This window comes from Myotis yumanensis, unplaced genomic scaffold (genome assembly GCF_028538775.1).
Source record: "Myotis yumanensis isolate MYYU_CA2020_CCGP unplaced genomic scaffold, mMyoYum1.0.hap1 SCAF_3, whole genome shotgun sequence".
Classification (NCBI taxonomy): Eukaryota; Metazoa; Chordata; class Mammalia; order Chiroptera; family Vespertilionidae; genus Myotis; species Myotis yumanensis.
The window spans coordinates 118,270,890-118,291,593 of NW_027223754.1; the positions used below are offsets into that span (position 1 = coordinate 118,270,890).

At 40.7% G+C, this 20,704-nt stretch overlaps 1 protein-coding gene across 1 annotated transcript in view; it reads left to right on the top strand.

Moving 5' to 3' along the window:
• The first annotated feature begins 5,033 nt into the window (after positions 1 to 5,033).
• Positions 5,034 to 20,704, top strand: part of SPATA13 (spermatogenesis associated 13) — a 357,606-nt gene continuing 341,935 nt past the window's right edge. The window contains exon 1 of the mRNA XM_070409466.1: positions 5,034 to 5,326. The gene's annotated coding sequence lies outside the window, so the exon portion shown is untranslated. The remainder of the gene's footprint in view (positions 5,327 to 20,704) is intronic.

The window sequence follows — 20,704 nt, forward strand, 5'->3', positions numbered from 1 at the left end:
AATTCTAAAACCAGGTTAAGACACTATAAGAAAAAAAATTACAGGCCAATATCCCTGATTAACACAGATGCTAAGTTCCTCATAGAAATATTAGCAAATCAGATCCAGCAATACATTAAAAATCTCAAGCATCATGACCAAGTGGGATGCATTCTGGTATTGATGCAAATCAATAAATGTGATATATCACATAAGCAAAATGAAGGATAAAAATCACATGATCATATCAAAAGGCACAGAAAAAGCATTCAACAAAACCCAGCATCCATTTATGATGAAAACTCTCAGCAAAGTGGGAATAGGAGGATCATAGCTTAACATAATAAAGGCCATGTATGACAACCCTACAGCCAATATCATATTCAATGGGCAAAAACTAAAAATGTTTGCTTTAAGATCAGGAACAAGACAGGGATGTATGCTTTCACCATTCTTATTCAACACTAGAGGCCCAGTCCACGAATTTGTGCACGAGTGGGGTCCCTCAGCCTGGCCGGCAATCAAGGCCTATCAGGGAGGTGGCCAGCCAGGGGAAGGGGCTGCAGGAGGTTGGCAGGCCATGCATTTATGATCAATTAATATTTGACAAAGGAGGCAAGAGCATACCATGGATAAAGACAGTCTCTTCAATAAATGGTGTTGAGAAAATTGGACAAGTGCATGCAACAAAATGAAACTAGACCACCAACTTACACCACACACAAGAATAAACTCAAAATGGACAAAATATTTAAATGTAAGTCAGAAAACCATAAAAATCCTAGCAGAAAACATAAGCAGTAAAATCTCAGACATCCTTTTTTTAAAATATATTTTATTGATTTTTTACAGAGAGGAAGGGAGAAAGATAGTTAGAAACATCGATGAGAGAGAAACATCGACCAGCTGCCTCCTGCACATCTCCTACTGGGGATGTGCCCGCAACCAAGGTACATACCCTTGACCGGAATCGAACCTGGGACCTTTCAGTCCACAGGCCGATGCTCTATCCACTGAGCCAAACCGGTTTCGGCTCAGACATCTTATGTAGTAGTATTTTTGGTGATATATCTCCTAGGGTAAGGGAAACAAAGAAAAAAATAAACAAATGGGACTACTTGAAACTAAAGAGTTTCTGCACAGCAAAAGAACCTACTGTATGGGAAAACGTATTTACCAATGAAACATCTGATAAGAGGTTAATTTCCAAATATAGAAAAAACTTATGTAACTCAACACCAGGAAGATAAATAATCCAATTAAAAAATGGGCAAGCCCTGACCAGTTCGGCTCCGTGGATAGAGCGTCGGCCTGCGGACTCAAGGGTCCCAGGTTCGATTCCGGTTAAGGGCATGTACCTTGGTTGCAGGCATATCTCCAGTGGGGGGTGTGCAGGAGGCAGCTGATCGATGTTTCTCGCTCATCGATGTTTCTAACTCTCTATCTCTCTCCCTTCCTCTCTGTAAAAAATCAATAAAATGTATTTAAAAAAATAAAAAATGGGCAAAAGACCTGAATAGACACTTTTCCAAAGAGGACATACAGATAGCCAATAGACATAGGAAAAAATGCTCCACATTACTAATCCTCAGACAGGTGCAAATTAAAATTATAATGAAGTATCACCTCACACTTGCTCCAATGGCTACTACTAAAAAGTCAAAAAACAAATGCTGGTGAGGATGTGGAGAAAAGGTTACCCTAGTACTCTGCTGGTGGGAATGCAGACTGTGCAGCCACTGTGGAAAATAGTATAGAGTTTCCTCAAAAAATTAAAGATTCACCTGTCTTTTGTCTCAGTGACCCCACTTCTGGGAATATTATCCTAAGAATCCAGAAACACCAGTCAGAAAGAATATATTCACCCCTTTGTTCATAGCAGCATTATTTACAATAGCTAAGATCTGGAAACAGCCCAAGTGTCCACAGTAGATGAGAGGATAGAAAAGCTATGGTACATTTACACAATGGATACTATGCATGTTAAAAAGAAGGAACTCTTACCCTTTGCAATAGTATGGAGGGACCTTGAGATTACTATGCTAAGCGAAGTAAGCCCCAGTCAGAGAAAGACAAATATCACATGGTCACACTTATTTGTGGAATCTAATGAACAAAATAAACTGAGGAACAAAATAGAACCAGAAGGGCAAAAACTAAAGCCATTTCATCTAAGAACAGGAACAAGACAGGGATGCCCACTTTCACCATTCCTGTTCAACATAGTACTGGAAGTGCTAGCCATAACAAGAAGAAGAAATAAAAGGTATCCAAATTAGAAAAGAAGAGGTAAAACTGTCATTATTTGCAGATGACATGATACTGTCCATAGAAAACCCTAAAGACTCAATAAAAAATTATGACTTAATAAATGAATTTGGTAATGTAGCAGGATACAAAATTAACACCCAGAAATCTATGGCATTTTTATACACTAATAGTGAACTTAGAGAAAGAGAGATTAGAAAAACAATCGCATTTACCATTGCAACAAAAAATTAAGATACCTAGGAATAAACTTAACCAAGGAGGTAAAAGACCTGTACTCAGAAAACTACAGGACACTGAAAAAAGAGATAGAGGAAGACATTAACAGATGGAAGAACATACCGTGTTCATGGATTGGTAGAATCAACATCATTAAAATGTTCATACTACCCAAAGCAATCTGTAGATTCAATGCACTGCCCATTAAAATATCAACAGCATATTTCACAGACCTAAAAAAAACTCTCCAAAAATTCATCTGGAATAAAAAAATACCCAGAATAGCTGCAGCAATCCTAAGAAAGAAGAACAAAGTAGGAGGCATCACAATACCAGATATCAAGCTATACTACAAAGCCACTATTCTCAAAACTGCCTTGTATTGGCACAAGAACAGACATATAGACCAATGGAACAGAACAGAGAATCCAGAAATTGATCCAAACCACTATTCTCAATTAATATTTGACAAAAGAGGCAAGAGCATACAATGGAGTCAAGACAGTCTCTTCAATAAATGGTGTTGGGAAAATTGGATAGATACATGCAAAAAGATGAAACCACCAACTTAAACCATACACAAAAATAAACTCAAAATGATAAAGGACTTAAACGTAAGACAGGAAACCATAAAAATCGTAGGGAATCCATAGGCAGCAAAATCTCAGACATTTGCTGAAGCAATATCTTCACCAATACAGCTCCTAGGGCAATGGAAACTAAAGATAAAATAAACAAATGGGACTACATCAAAATTAAAAGCTTCTGCACAACAAAAGAAACCATCAACAAAACAACAAGAAAGCCCACTGCATGGGAGAACATATTTACCAATGTTATCTCTGATAAGGGTTTAATCTCCAACATTTACAGGGAACTCATACAACTTAACAAAAGGAAGATAAACAATCCAATCAAAAAATGGGCAATGGACCTAAATAGATACTTTTCGAAAGAGGACATACAGAAGGCCAAGAGACATATGAAAACATGCTCAAAGTCACTAGTCATCTGAGAGATGCAAATCAAAACAACAATGAGGTACCATCTCACACCTGTCAGAATGGCTATCATCAACAAATCAACAAACAAGTGCTGGAGAGGATGTGGAGAAAAAGGAACCCTTCTGCACTGCTGGTGGGAATGCAGACTGGTGCAGCCACTGTGAAGAATAGTATGGAGTTTCCTCAAAAAACTAAAAATGGAACTCCCATTTGACCCAGTGACCCCACTTCTAGGAATATATCCCAAGAAGTCAGAAACACCAATCAGAAAGGATATATGCACCACTATGTTCATAGCAGCTCAATTCACCATAGCTAAGATTTGGAAACAGCCTAAGTGCCATCAGCAGATGAGTGGATTAGAAAACTGTGGTACATATACACAATGGAATACTATGCCGCTGTAAAAAGGAAGGAACTCCTACCATTTGCAACAGCATAGATGGACCTGGAGAGCATTTTGCTAAATGAAATAAGTCAGTTGGAGAAAGATAAAGATCACATGATCTCACTTATTTGTGGAATATAATGAACAATATAAACTGATGAACAAAAACAGATCCAGAGACAAGAGAAGCATCGATCAGACTGTCAAACCTCAGAGGGAAGGCAGGGGAGGGTGGGGGGACGGGGAGAGATCAACCAAAGGACTTGTTATTCATATAAGCATAACTGATGGACACAGACACTAGGGGGGCGAGGGCATGAGCGGGGAGATGGGGGGGAAGGGGGGGGTAAGGACACATATGTATAACTAATCAATAAAGAAAAAAAAGTAAAACAAAAAATAGGACCAGAGGCATGGATACATTGAACAGACTCTGACAGATCTCAGAGGAGGGGGAGAGGAGTGGGGGGAGAAGGTGGGAGGGGACTGGAAAAGATTAACCAAAGAACATATATGCATATATGGATAGACCATCCACATAGACAATAATGTGGTGAAGGCTTGGGATGGGGATGGTGGGGGCAGGGTGGGGGGGCTGGGTGGAGGGTTGTAAGGGGGAGGGATTGGGGACATGTGTAATTCTGTCAACAACAACAAAATCCCTAACAACAAAAAAATTCCCCCAATTAGTCTAATTCTACAATTAGGACCAAAGGATTTAGTCAGAACTTCCTTGTAATTTCTTTTGCTCAATTCCGGCATTGAGAAATGGTGTGTGTGTGTGTGTGTGTGTGTGTGTGTGTGTGTGTACGCGCGCGCCTGAAGATAGGGGAAGAAACTGTCAAATAGGAATTCTAAGCTTGCCTATTTATCCATGTTACCATTTATTTCCCAGACCGATTCTCTGCTTAGTGTTTCCTTCCTATTCTAATCATCCCCTCTTGTTTGGGCTTTCTCAAGCCTGGGGATTTGAGAGATGGAAAGAGACTCCACCTCTTTTGAATATGCAAAAGCAAGGGGCGGAGAGGAAGCCGGGAGAAACCCTGCAAGAAAATCAACCTGAGCTGGGCTGAAGCGGGCTCACGCCGGCCGCCCCCACCCTCCAGGGCGCCCTTCTGAAACCAGCAAACAATAGCGCTGCGCGGGTCTTGGAAGCCCAACAGGCCACAAGGATGGGCGGGTGGAATCATTCATCACCAGGGAAATGTGGCATCTGAACGGCCCTCCAGAGCCAATCTAAACTCTGGCCAGGAAGGTACCAGTCGGACGGATTATACATCTCAGGACCCAGTGGCCTGAAGGTCCCGCCCTTTGTGGTGAAAATGAGGAGGGCTTCGTCTCAGCAGCGTTGCCCGGGACGAAGTTTCCCTTCAGCTTCTCCGTGACTTCCTTCCCGCTCTGAGCTCAGCGCGGGATGAGTAGAGCCATGTAAAGAAGCCCCTGGTGATACGGAAGAATGCTGGGAAAAGTAAGTGCTTTTTCTTGGCCGGTTGTGACTTTTGGAGACTACCAAGAAGCAGGTGGCAGAAATCCTATGTCCGTGGAGCAATTTTTTTTCTGAAACAAGGGTGAGAGAAGGCGATGATCGGTGGCTCTGAGTAAGAGACGGAGCAGAGCAGTCAGTGAGAAAGAGGCTTGAAAAGTTGCCTCGGCCCAGCAGGTGCAGGGGGCCAGTGCGCACTGCTGCGACCAGCGGATGCGCGAACACCAAGCAGGCGCGCGGGCGGGGCATTGTTGCCTGGCAGCGGGGCGGGCCGAGCCAAGGCTTGCCGGGGTTGCCGGGTGACGGAGGAGTGGAGAAATAGGGGTCGCAGATTATTTGGGAGCTTCTCCCCAGGATGAGCCAACAAGTCTGATGTTTCTTTTGACACTTGCCCCTTGGATCGTTAAAGCAAGTCTGTTGGCAAATACTTGTCCTTGGGTTAGGGAAGCTGGCTTCTAGGCTACCAGCCACTTAATGCCATAATACTCTGCTTTTGAAAACATTTGGATTGTGGTCTGATGGGAGATGTGACAAATTAGAAGATACTCCTTTCTAAAGTAAAATATAACACAAAGAGTATTTTGTTTACTCCTTTTCAATGTAGTATCTGGTGAGGGGTATTCCTTAATTAGTAGAATTAAAATATATAACACAGAAGTAGGTTTGGATCCATGAAAACAACTTGGCCTTCAGCCTTTCCAACATATTTTGCAAAATCTTTAGAAAAGAAAAGCAAGTATAGTATTAAGAACCCAGACAGGTGCATTTTAAAGTGTTTTAGAAAGACATGACTTTCACAAAGCATGGGAGAGAATCATCCTCCACTTTATTTCACTGGTATTTTCTTACATGTAAATGTACCAAGTAATTTTGGCTTATTTATCTCAAAGATTATTTGTTTTAGCCATATACTACAGAAAAAAATTGGCAAGGAATTTGAGTTATCTTACAGAGCAGTGGTTGGCAGCTACAGTAGTACTCCCCCCATTTTTTCCTTTTATCCTACTACTAGAGGTCCAGTGCACAAAATTCATGCACGGGTAGGGTCCCTAGTGGCTGCCAGCTGCTGGCCGGGGCCTCTTTTCCCAGGGCTGCCTGCTGCTGCTGCAGGCCGAGGCCTCCCTTCGCACCTGCCTTGGTCTGGCACCACCCGCTCACTTATTCCACCATCCCGCCATGGTCCTGTTCTTGTCGCTGCCACCCACTGCCAATGCCGCATCCCCGGTGCCTACCATGTTCTGTGCCACCTCCTGGTGGTCAGCACACATCTAACCCCCAGTCAGTGGAACTCCCGCAGGGGAGGGGGGGCAATTTGCATATTAACCTTTTATTATATAGGATAGCTAAATATATCTTTTGTTTCTCTAAATTTTCATTGTGTTTGCCAAAGACATTGATCTGTTACCAGTTCTTAAGATGTATCCACATACTAATTTATTTCTCCCTCTGCTTTCATTTTGAAATTATTGTGTTATTTACTTATTCATGTATTCATTCATCAAACATTTATTGAGGCTTTGCTATGTGATGTGTACAGTGCCAGATTGGGAAGAAAGGGATATGTGGTGAGAGGGACATACAAAGTTGAATTAGAAATATTCTCAGTTTGGGGTGCCCAGTCGGAGTGGCTCGGTTGAGTGTCATTCTGTGCATTTAGGGTTTTGGGTTTGATTCTGGTCAGGGCACATACCTGGGTTGTGGGTTCAATTCCTGGTCAGGGTGTGGGCCAAAGGCAACTAATCCATGTTTATCTCTCACATCAATGTTTCTCTCTCTCAGCATGTTCTCAGGTAAGGATTAAAAAAGAAAGAGAAAGAAAGGGTCTAGGGCAGTGATGGCGAACCTATGACACCCATGTCAGAGGTGACACGCGAACTCATTTTTTTGGTTGATTTTTCTTTGTTAAATGGCATTTAAATATATAAAATAAATATCAAAAATATGTCTTTGTTTTACTATGGTTGCAAATATCAAAAAACTTCTATATGTGACACGGCACCAGAGTTGTTAGAGTTTTTCAAAATGCTGACACGCCGAGCTCAAAAGGTTCGCCATCACTGGTCTAGGGAGTAGCTATAATTCACTAAGATATTCTCATTTAGAAATTCCACCCAGGACCTATCCTGCTAATGGCCAGGCGAGGTGCCCTTCTAAGGCAGACATTATTGTATTCATTTAATATATGAGGAAGACGACTCTCAGAAAAGTACAGTAATTTGCTCCAGGTCTTATAGTTAGTAAGCGGTAAAGACAGGATCTATATCCAAATGAAACTGCTATGACATGCTGCTTCTGAAATACTAAACCCTTTTATCCCCATGTCCTTACTAACCATATTGCCATATTTTGATCATTCTTAATAATGAGTGTGAATTTCTAAAAAAAATCCCACATCATATGGTTTTCTTTTGGTTGAGATGTTTCTAAAGTCAAATATCAATCACATATATGTTTTTCCTACTGGAATGTAGAAAATTTTTAATTATTTTTTTCAGGGGTTCCTGAGGAGTTAAAAATAAAAATGTGATTATTCAAATCAAGTTTTAAATAAATGAACAAGGAATCTAATGAACAAGATAAACTGATGAATAAAATAGGACCACAGGCATGGAAACATGGAACAGACTGACGAATCTCAGAGGGAAGTGTGGAGGGAGGGGCAGGAAGAGATTAACCAAAGATCTTATATGCATATATGCCTTACCTATGGACATATATGCATCACCTATGGACATAGACAATAGGGGGGTAAAGGCCTGGGGGTGAGGGGGGAACTGGGCGGAGGGGGGGAATGGGGGAAAAAGAGGGGAACATCTGTAATACTCTCAACAATATAAACTAAAAATAAATTTAAAAAATAAAACAAAAAAATGAGTTTTAAGAATATTAGAGGTATTTGACTATCAAAGGCTTTTATTTTACAAGTTGCTATAGAGTTAGATTTTGTAAAGCAATATATGACACTCAAGTTAGCATTCAAGTTTTTATTACCTTTACTGATAAAACTTTTTAGCCAGATTTGCTAGCTTCTGCTGGAGTGGCTTTAGTAGGAGAAAGTTGGAAATTGCTTCTGGAAAGTTGTCCTAGAAAGTTCAGGTAGGTACCTGGCTTGGCCTGCAGTGAGATTTGACCACATATACCCCATTGCAGCCCTGAAAACCACTTTGAACTGATTTTATACCTGTTTTTACTGTTAAAGTTTTATTTTTCCAAATAGATTGCAGGAATGTGAAGGCAAGAACCAGGTCTTTGTGTCTCTGGAATCCACCTGTTAATACTAAGTACAACACTCTTCATAAATATTGACCAGCAGGAAAAGCAAAAATAAACTTTTTAGGCCAATGAAGTACAGAGCAGAAAAAAAACATATAATATCCAGAGTCACAGAAGCTGTAATTATTTGCTGACTGATTGTTGTCATGATACCATACTATAATGTTTTAGGTAGCACCTCTTTTACAGATAGGAAAATTGAGTTATTGTGATTAATATATTAAGTATTTCCCAATGTATTATTATTACCTTAATTGAGCGTCACAACTATGCATCACCGTTTTTTTTTTTAACACACGAGAAAGTAGAAATTCAGAGAGTTGAGTGGCATGGTCAGAGTCACCTAGAAAAGGAGAGGCACGTCTTCTGATGATGTTGCATGATTTTGCGCTATATCCTTGCAAACTAGGTGCACTTGGGAGCTTTGGGGAACAGAGCCGCTCAACACACCTGGGGATGCTGGGTGCAAGATGCCTTCTCTCCCTCTCAGGTACCTTCCCAAGGTAACACCACTGTCAGTGAAGAAGGTGAGGGAAGGAAAGAGGCAGGTGGGAGAAAGGAAGAAAGCAGAGCAAAAGAAAGTGAGAGTTAGGAAAAACAGTGAAATGACGTTGAGAACAGAAGAAAGCAATGTTCAAAAGCAGGACCCAGAAGGTGAGGTGTGTTCGTCTGCTAGAACTACCATAACAAAGTGCCACAGACGGGCTCGCTTAAACAATAGACATTTATTGTCTCACAGTTCTGAAGGCTGGAAGTTCAAGGTCAAGGTGTCATTAGAGCGGGTTTCTTCTGAGACCTCTCTCCTTGGTTGGCAGGTGGCCACCTTTCTGCCGTGTCCTCACATAGTCTTCCTTCTGTGTATTTGTCTGTGTCCTAATCTCTTCTTCATATGACACCTGTCATATTAGATTAGGGTACACTAATACGACCTCATTTTACCTAATTGCCTCTTTACAGGCCCTTCTAAATACAGTCACATTCTGAGGTGCTGGGGTTAGGACCTCAACATACAGATTTTGGGGGAACTCAATTTAGCCGATAATAGAGAATAAGGAAAATGAACTTGGTCTATGACTCTGAAGACAAAGACCTATTTCAATTGCTTTATCCTAATTAGTGTTCTCTCCCAGCAAAAATAAATGTTTGAGTGGGTTGTGGCAATCTCTTACAGCAGTATATTCCCCTGGATGTATAAAGAAAAAAAGATTCAGAACTGAATTCTTCTATATTTAGCTTGGCTTATACTTTATTGTCACTCTTGCCAGTGCAGGGCAGCTCCATACCTTATCACGTTTTGCCAAGGGTAGACCAAGCTGATGACAACCACTTTTCTAGTAGGCACGACCGGTCTCTCTGCTCTTTTTGAACTGCAGAGTGGTTTGAGTCATATCCACTGCCTGTGCCGCATGATAAGTCCAATAAAAACGAAATCACAACACTGAAAGCACAGTGAAGCATAGATTGGACAACTCTCAGAGCCAGAAAGATAAGCTTGGCAACCTTCTGTCTGGATGGCATTTCAAAGCTTATTTCTAACAAGACTTGTTCAGCATAGTATTTCAGATGGTGAAAGGGGGCCAGAAGAATTTGCAGGTTTTCTTTGAGGCATTGAACAACTAACAGAGTTATAATTGGAATGTGTCAAAAGATTCAGATTATTAAAATGCTGTGGCCACAGACTAACAGGGATAAGAGGAAGCCTGGAAGTCTTGTGGCTGGTGCCTTGCCCTTGGCTTAGTCCAGAGGACCTGCTTTGTAAAGGTAGGACTCGATGCTGTGTTCCAGAGCCTTCTGCAATAACAGTTTCCGTATTCACCAGCTGTCACAGTCTCAAAGGACTGTTGTTTGTCTCCTCGATGTCCTTCATGTTCTGCCTCCAGAAAAGGCGGAGCATAGTTGTCCACTTTTCTACATGTAATTTTGCCATTTGTTAAAAGAGTTCCTAAAAGCGTTTTAGTAAGTCACTTCTTGGCTCTTTTTTTTTTTAAACTTGGAAGATTGGTATTATTATTTATTTATTAAATTTATCTTTATTGTTGAAAGTATTACAGATGTCCCCTTCCCCCACCCCACCCCCCAATTTGACCACCTCTACTCTGCTCCTGCCTCCTCCTCAGGCCTTCATCACCCCATTGTCTGTGTCCATGGGTTATGCATATATGCATACAAGTTCTTTGGTTAATCACTTCCCAGCCTGCACCCCCTCTCCCGTCCCTTCTCTCATTTTGTAAGTTGAATCAGAGCTCTATCCATTGTTTTAGGAGTCTGATTTTTACGACAGCCCACATTAGCTGCCCCTCCACACCCTGGATAGTGGAGGGTTATTTAGTCTTCATTGCACTTCCCGCGGTTCCCCCTTGAGGACCATCCTATTTACTTCTAAGTGTGAGGCCCTGGACTATATTCTGAAATATCCAGACTGAAGGATGTGCATCCAATATACTTGGTGGAGCTTTTCCAATTAATACCAAAAGCTTTTGAAATGTACTCTTTGGATGTGATCCAGCAGCTTCCCAAGATGAGTGGTTTCAGAAACAGGTTCTTATGTAGAATAGCTATTGTCATCCTAACCAAAAAAGAATGCCTATTTCTCAGAGCATTGCCTCCTTTAGTAGTAAAGGGATTGCTGCCAGCACCTGGAATTTGAAAAGTCAGCTTGAAAGTCAGCAAGTCTCTGAAAGTGTAGAATTTACATTTCTCCTTCTGATTTGAACCAGACATTGGGCTAAATGGCCGGTTGTGCCAATTGGCTGGCACAGGTCCAGGAGGTGGTTGATCTGTTCAGCAGCAGCTTCTGTAACGCCTTTTGATTAAGAGATTGCCTCAGAGGCACTCTCCTCAAATTAGGAGGAAAAAACCCAAGCACAGATGTATAAAGAGTGAGGAAGAAGAGTTCCCAGGCCGTCACACTATTTACTCAGTACTGACAGGGCATGAGAAGGTATGTCCTGGGCTTTTACCTCCAGTAGCCGATCCTCTAGTTCAGGATAAACAGATATGAAGATATGAAAGCACAATTTTGGTATTTTGGATTTATATTTTAAATGAACGAGGAGATCGAACTAAATGAAACCTGTACTGGACCTGTGTAATGAAAATAGATCTCTTAGTTTATAGAATTTATCATTGTGGAATCTTAGTTGTCAGATTTCCTTTTAGTGACCATGTCTCTATGTAGGTAGTAAATGTGGTGTGTTAGAAACTTTTTTTCTGTCCAGCTCTTAAAATATGTTTGTTGAGAGCAAGAAGCCACTGCTTATAAGATGTCCATATTTTTAGTGAGTTGAAAGGTAGCTGAAATAATGTGAACATCAACAGTTCCCCTGATCGTGGGAACATATTCTCTGGAGAAAAGTTAAGCACTTGCAAAGTTAAATATTATATTAATCACTGTTAGCTCTGGGAATCTGCCCAAACAAATCATTCTTCCAACAGTGTTTGTGTTCAGCCAACTTAGGCAATCAGCTACTGAATGGGGCATTTTCCCTCTGAACAACATGATTTGGCCAGTAAGAATTTGGTTATGCCAATGATTTTCAACCTTTTTCATCTCATGGTGCACATAAACTAATTACTAAAATTCTGCAGCACACCCAAAAATATATATTTTTTGACAATCTGACAAAAAGGTATATTTTTTATTCATTCACACTGGATGGCTATTGTTCTCTTGGCTATTGTCATTTTTTTTCCATTTAATAATCGAAGAGAAAGGAGGTCAGTGCCCCTGACTAAATAATCAGGTATTGCATGTTTTAAGAATTCTTGTGGCATACTGGTTGAAATCGCTGAGTTATGCAGTTAATTAGGAGGTAAAAGCCCTGCACTTGGAAAGTTTGTATCATGATGATCCAAAGTACATACAGTTTGTTTCCCATAACTATAATAGAAGCAACATTTAAAATGTAAAATTGTCCAGTCTTCAAAGCCACACTGTAGGCCACACATTAAGATAATTGTGAATAATGAGTATGTAATATATTTACATGCTATAAAATTAGAAGGTACAAAAAGCATCTCCTGAAAGTTGCCTCTCTGTTATCCTGCCTTCCACCCACTGCACTCCCGGGCCACCAGCTCCCCTATGGCATGCACCAGTATTACTAGGCTCCTCATATGCTTTGGAGAAACTCTGTGTTCATATAATTAAATGTATATTTTTCTATTCCCCTCTATGGTGACAGAGCACACATGGTATTCTGGAAATTTTATTTTCATTTAATGATATATTTTGGGGATTATCCTATATCGGTATATAAAGCAGTCCTTTTTTATTATGATAAATATTTATAACATGAAATTTACCATTTTTAAGTGTGCAGTTGAGTGGCATTAGGGACATTCACATTGTTATGCAGCCATTCCCACCATCCATCTCCAGAACATTTTTATCATCCCCATCTAAAGCTCTGTCCTCATCAAACAACTGCCCATTCCTTCTCCCACAGCACCTGGTAACCACCATGCAGACTTCCTGTCTCTATGAATTTGGATATTCTAGGTATCTCATATAAGTGTAATCACACAATGTTTGCCCTTTTGTGCCTAGCTTATTTCACTGAAAATAATGCCCTGAGGCTCATCGATATTGTAGCATGTGTCAGAACTTCATTTTCTTTTCATGGCTGATTAATATTCTATGGTATGTATATACCACGTTTTTAATCCATTCATCCATCAATGGGCATTTGGGTTGGTTCTACCCCTTTTCGTTCTTTTTAATGGCTGCATAGTATTCCGTTCTGTGTGGTAACATATTATTAAACAGTTCCCTCTTGATGGATGTTTAGGTTCTTTCTATGTTTCAGTAAATAGTTGCAAACTTAAAACCATTTTACACATGTATGAGTATAATCAGGAAAACACATTTCATGGAATGGATTTCCTTTAAAAATATTATGGGCATATTAAATTGGGAGCTATTGCTAAATTTCCCTCCAGGGAAATAGTACCCACTTACCCTGTAGAGACTGTTCCCTACCGTCACCACACAATGTGTTACCAAAGTCCTTCATCTTTGCTCATCTTGGGTGGAAAATGGTGTCTCGGTACAGTGGCAATTTACATTTCTCTCACTTGAGTGAACTCAGAGTGTTTCAGGGCCATTGCATTTTTTTTTTTTTAAACTGGGACTACCTTCATTTCCTTTGCTCAGTTCTCAATTGGGCTATTAAGGTTTTGTTCTCCCTCTTCTTTTTATTAACTGTTGTTGAAAAATCCGCTTCTGTTTGGCATCCTTAACGCAGCCTGTGGGAGACTTTGGAGCTCTGCTCTGAAACCAGAGCTTTGTCTAAGAGTGAAACCTGCTTTTCAACCCCAGTGGCCAAATACTGGCTCCGCGACAATAATCTGACTGATGCTGTAGGAGGCTTTATTGAAGTGGTTATATTCAGAAGGAAGAATATCTTTGTGAGAACATTATAAAAATTTCTATTCTCGCCCTGGCTGGTTTGGCTCAGTGGCTAGAGCACCGGCCTGTGGACTGAGGGGTCTCGGGTTCGATTGATTCTGGTCAAGGGCACATGCCTGGGTTGTGGGCTCGGTCCCCACTGGGGGGCGTGCAGGATGCAGCCGATCAATGATTCTCTTTCATCATTGATGTTTCTATCTCTCTCTCCCTCTCACTTCCTCTCTGAAATCAATAAAAAAATATTTAAAAAAAATTCTATTCTTATGTTATTTAGTATTTACTCATCTTTCAAAAGGTAGAGGTAGAAACTCAATGTAATAAGCTATTTGGTACTGAAACAATAACGAAATAATAGCATATAGTTAAATTTCATTTTGCTAAGCCCATATAAATACACACTGGATGCCTCAAACTAAACATGCTCCACTTTGAACTCATTCCTTTGCCCTACAGAACAACGCCTCAGTTCTTATACTTCCTGTCTGGATTTTCTAAGAGATCTCCCCACTCACTTCTACATTCAGCATATCACCAGCCACCTCAATGTACTAAACTTCCCTTCAGTATGTCCATGACCCTGGCCCCCATTACCACCACCTTGTCCAGCTCCTGTCCGATTTCTTCTAGGTGCAACCTCCAACAGATCCTTTGCTTCAGATGTGTCCCTGTGCAATAGTTCTCTGATCTGTAACCAAGAGTAAAGTTAACAAAATGCAAACAGATCGGCACATCTCTGTTCAAAACCATTTCATTATCCCCTATTGCCCATAGGATCAAACTCAAATTCCTCAATGTGACCTCTGAGGCTTCCCAGAGATGTTGAGGCTGAGAAGATCTAAGGCGTCATGAAAGTGATGTCTGATGCACCAACATAGGTGACCATATGCACCTATAGACATAGCAATCGTGCTTCTAGGTACATATGCCAGAGAAGCACACACACCTACCAGGAGATAACTGTAGGGGCATTTAGGCACTATTGTTCATAATGCCACAAATTGGAAACACCCCAAAAGTCTACAAACAGTCAAACAATGGAGAAATTATTGGTGTATTCATAAAATGGAATAACCATACAATAGTGAAAAGGCCTCTAACTATACACATTAATAGGAGCAGGCCTCAAAAACATAATGTTAAACAACAAAAAATCAATTTACAGAAGAATATATACAGTATGGCTGTATTTATATAGTGTGTTTCTATACATAGTTAAATAATGTATATTTAGAGATACATCCTTATAGCAAAAAGCAAGAGCATAGTTAGTTCAATTTGGATGGTAGTTACCTCTGAGAATAGGAATGGAGATGCTACTGGGGAAAGGTTGATAAGGAGCTTCTAAGATAACGATGATATTCTACTGTTGAGCTTGAGTGGACATGAGTATTCTTTTTCTTTTTTCTTTAAATCATATGCATGCATCTTATACATTTTAATGTATGGTGCATTTTGCAAATGTACACACATGAGACAGTGAGTTATGACACTAGGGTTCTGGTCCTGGGTTCTAGAAATTAGGTGTGTAACTTTGAGCAAATGTCTTCATCAAGCATATATATTTAAAAGCATGTACCAATGCTGTGCCAGGCACTGGAATACAGTGGTGGCCAAACTGATTGAGCTTGTTGTCACCACTTGATGGGCTTATAATCTGGTTGGCAAGTTAGATGTTGCTCTAACGTAAATTTTCAACTCTGTTAATGCAGTAGAGGAGAAGGACATTGGGCCAGGAAAGGGTACAACAGGGGCCTGTCCTGGTCTGGAAGTTGAGAAGCCTTCACTGAGGAAGTGGAGGGTGCTAGGCATCTGAGTTTAGAGGAAGTAGTCAAATACACAAGAACAGCGAGGGAGGAACCGTAGTGTAAGGTTACTGAGGAGGTGGAAGGACAGGAGAGTGAGTGGCTCTGAAATGGAGAAGGCCTCCCCTCTGCTCCAACCGTGGGATAAGGGAGAGAGGGTACATGTAGATATGAATGGGTTTATAAGTATGGCAAGGGGCTTTAATGGAGTTTCTGTCTGATGACAACTGTTTTCTTTGAGAAGCAACAAGTGAGGTCATCTACTGAGTGACCAGAAGTTGGGAGGGATGAGCGGTTGAAAGTTTGAGGAAAGTAGAAAAAGTGTGGAGTAGTCACCATAGAAAGTGGGAGAGCCAGTTAACTAAAGAAAGTTAGTAGGATCGCAGGGCAGGTTAATGTCCTTGCTGAGGCTGGTGACCCTGAGCCATCACTTTCATCCTGACTGTGATGCTCTATCGGAGGGCCCAGGAGCAGACAAAGCAGGGACTGAATTCGTCCAGGCGCGTATGATGTGAGGATGGAGGGTTGAGGAGGTTAGGAACTGGCATGGAGGTTATTTAAATGCTGGTCCTTGGGTAAGGAGGGAACTGTAGAAAGGCGAGGACTGGTGGATTGGGAAAAAGTGAAGGAGTTAGTAGCAGAGCAGTTCCCGGGAGGAGCAGTGGTGGTAACTGAATAAGCAAGCTGGGGGCGAGGATACGAGAGGCTTACTCCAGAGATTTGGACATAGATGTTGGGAGAGGATGAGGCCCGGGGTGTGACTGTGAGAAGGATGGTGGGAAAGGAAAAGATGACGGGAGTTAAGAAGAAGAGGGAACTGAGAGGCCAGGAATCATTCATATAAAGTAGACTTGGAACTCGCCCGAGGTGACGGTGGGACCAGAGATGGAGGGACTGAGCCTGGGCCAGGGGTCAGGAATGTGCAATGGCAAAGATGGGGTCAGGGCATGTCTGACGCATGAGTTGCAAAAAAGCAGTGTTATCATTTTCTTCCTCTGTAACATGAGGTAGTTGTACCAAGAAAAGGTCTAAGATCAATGTCAGCTATCTATCTGTTTATCCCTTCAATGGCTCACTTGAGCATCAGATCTGTGATTAAAAAAAGGCCTTCAAAAATGTGTTGGATGAAATATATTGAGTGACAGGAATATACCAAACTTTAAGTTAGTTAATGACAAGAATATATCAAACTTCAGTCACAGGCGTAAATGAAATAGTCTCTTCTCAGGGTATTCACAGACATAAGCAGGACTGATGTATTAACAAATGAATTCCAATTTTGGTTAAATATCATTCTGGACCCATGTTCCATAGAGGAGACTTAACTTATTTGGGAGGAAGGAAGAGAGGAGCTGGGGATGGGTAGGACAGCATTCTGGGCTTGGCACACACAAGGTTGGCTGAGGTGGCTTGAGGCGTGAATAGAAGGGATAGTGTGTGTTGGTCTTAGGGATTCCTCAATCCCTCCCTGGTAGACTAGCCCGACTACAAGAATCAGAAGCCAGTGAAAGGTTCCCCCAGACCCCCAATTTCCTTAGAGTGAGAAGATAAGGCGTCATGAAAGGGATGTACTGAAACCGCCACCATGAAAGGAAACTGCCCCAAGTCCTGTCTGGCTTCTCGTGCGCGGGAATCAGTATCTCAGCGCACCTAGAACCACCTGCAGGTGAGGTGCTGGTCATGCCCTTTGATGAAGTTTCCTACCAGACGCTACTCTGCTTCCTCAGGAACCCACACCTCTATCTTCCCAATAAACATTTATGTGCAGTATTGTCATATGTTCATCTGCCATCCCTTTTAGGAGCTGGGCCCCTATTGGAACCTTGGCTTCTGATGTTCCCAGAAGTTGTACAGCTAAATATTTTCCTTTTTCTAAATGTGGGGGTGAACAGAGAAAATTTCTGTCACTTCTTCCGTTGATTCTCCTGTGGACTCAGGCCAGGAGTGTGTGGGTAGATCTAGCTCCCTGAGGCCCATGGTTCAGTCTTAAAAACGGCAGCATTTGCACAGTTACTCAAAATCCTGTTTGTCTGGTTCTACATCATTCTGTTTATAGGATTCCCCTACACTAGCCTATAAATGCAAATTGTGTGTGTGTGTTTGCACAGATGTGCACATATAGATAGAGAAGCCAGTGCCTGTATCAAATAATTCAGGGAAAGGGTTGAATTAATTCATGTCCCAGTAACAGAAATCTCATGCTAAGTATTGCTTCTATGACACCAGTAACAGTTTCATTACTAGGCCTTGAGATAACAGCAGGTTTACAAGGGGTTTGGTGGATTAGACTTTGAAAAAAGACTGACAGCACAAATAATGAATGGGACATACACAGAAAAGACAGTGCTGTGTGTATCTTTGTGAAGAGCCTGAATTAAACAGGCTGCTGTGCCATATATACACACACACTGATGTATTTTTGGGAGGCGTGTAGGGAGCTTGAGGGTAACAACTAGCTTTTGAGAAAACCTAGAATCAAAAAGTTGATAGTAAAGATTAAAATCTTCATTATCTCATCAGTTTGGTAAATGCTACATTGGTAATACCCTAACACAAGCTTAATTGCATGTAATGCATTTCAAAAAATTTTGAATTAAAGCAGGATATAAATTACGAATAATATGAATGCAGAAAGTCAGTCCATGTTTGAATTTATAAATTTACTACAATATTGGAGACATTTATAAAAAATGCACATCCAGGTACACAGTACCCGTAAAAAGAACCAATGCAATTGAAGCCCCTTCCCAGTCACAGTCTTCTCTTTTCCCAATCTCTCTTTGAATCATTTTGTACCTTTAGTGCACTTATACATGCACATAAACACTCTATATTATTATTGTTTTCTAAATATAGAAATTTTCTTTTGTGTTCTTTTATAGTTCCTGATGAGTAGTCTGGAGTTCTCCTCTACCCGTCAAAAACATTCAGGGGTGTGGGTTCCTCCCGAGCACACAATGGCATTATCCCTTCCAGGGCAGAGCCTTTCTAGCCTGGAAAAGGATTGCTTTTCAAAATCTCCAAAGAACCAATATTTTTCAAATTACAAAAAAGAAAGACGAATTATTGGAAAAGTGAAATTTAAAAACAATACACAAAATACTGCTCTACAATCATAATTAAATAATTAGGAGTGAAACAGTACCTCCTTGTACTAACAGCTTATGAATGCAATTTGAATGGATACCATTTATATCAGTGTTCAAAGTTTTTAACATGGAAAATATGCTTAATTCTTGCATGTCAAATTAATCTAATCTAGGTGAATTGACATTCATATATTTGAGATTCAGTCAAAATGGAAGCCTGTGCTATGGATTATTTATTTTCAGGCCATACAGTTCTCTAATATTTTATTTTGTTAACTCCATGGCCATCCAGAGGTATGGTGCTCCCCTCAGGGGAAGAAAATGGACAGTCATTAAAAAAGGGACTTTGCCTCTTTATGAAGGTGTCCCTTGAGGTATCCTCCTGAGACAGGTAGCAGGCAGAATAGATATTACCCAGGAAGATTCTGAAACGGGTCAGAACACTGCATCAGTCACAGCAGCGCCAAGAGTCATACTCTGTTACACAGAGCTGAATATTTACTTCTTTATTATTTATCATCCCAAATTATGTTCAGTCACATTATCCCAGGTAAACTGCCAGAGAGCGTACAGTGTAATAAAGCCAATTATAAAATGAAAAGGGCACTTAGATAACAAAATTCCACTTGCCAAGAGACCCCCCAAATTAGGTTAAACTCCTACCCACCACCAGATTCCCAGCAAAAACTTAAAGCTCATCTCCTGAATTTAGTTTCTCTATTATGTTTACAATCTACTGTATGTGAGAATAAATCAAAGGAATTAATTGCAATGTTTGAAAATACATCTACAAATTCCTTCTATAACACTACTTTTTACTAACATAGAGATTATCTTTGCCAACTTTCTTTCAATTTCAAAAGCTCTAAGATTTTCTCAAAGTAAATATTTTTTAAAGGACTGCTTTTTCTGCATCTCCAGGGAAGTAATTAAATGCTGGAAGTTGACATTAGCATTTAATTTAAAAGGAATCCTGCTCTTTGTCAACTTATATAATGCTCACATTTCAAAATTGTTTTCATTCTTACATTTTCATAGTGTTTAATAAACCTGGCTGGATGAAACCTTGTTCCTAAAAGATATGCATGTGTTTCAAGGCTGGAGTCAGGGACTTCAGACAAACTGGAAAGCTGCCCAGTGAGTGAGACCCTAGGAGCAGTTCACCGACAGGCTCTCGAGTGCTGAGCAGTTAGCTGAGGGGCAGACGTAAGTGTGGGAGACCTGGTTTATGCAGATATAAAGTAAAACAATAATTTTAAAGGTGCTTGGGAAATAGGAAAAATAGGTGAAGAGGTGCAACTGTATATAGCTTTCTTGCCTCGTGAAGGAATGGATTTGGGTATTTTACTCATTGTTGGTGTTGGGGATGGGGTGAGGGAGAGGGACAGGAAAGATTTTAGTTCATGAAGAAGAAGAACAGCTGATAAATGTCATGTGAAGGGGTCTGAGTACACTCAAAATGTAGAAGGACATGCCCAAGGAATGCACATTCTTTTGGATTTGCCAGCATGCCAGAAAAGTTGGATCTGAGGCTCGAGAAGCAGCCTCAGCATATTTGTCAATGGAGGAGTACATTTCCCTCTCTGCACACAGCAGCATAGCTGACATTCTTCCCTCCTTAATAAAGACTTCCACTCCCTTGACCTTTAGAATTGACCTTCCAAATACAGTACACTATTTCCTGCATAATTATCACCTGTTTCACGACACAATTATCCATACTTGGACCCATACTTCTGGATAGAAGATATTGAGTTGGAAGAGGCTGTAGGTACCTATTACATTCCTT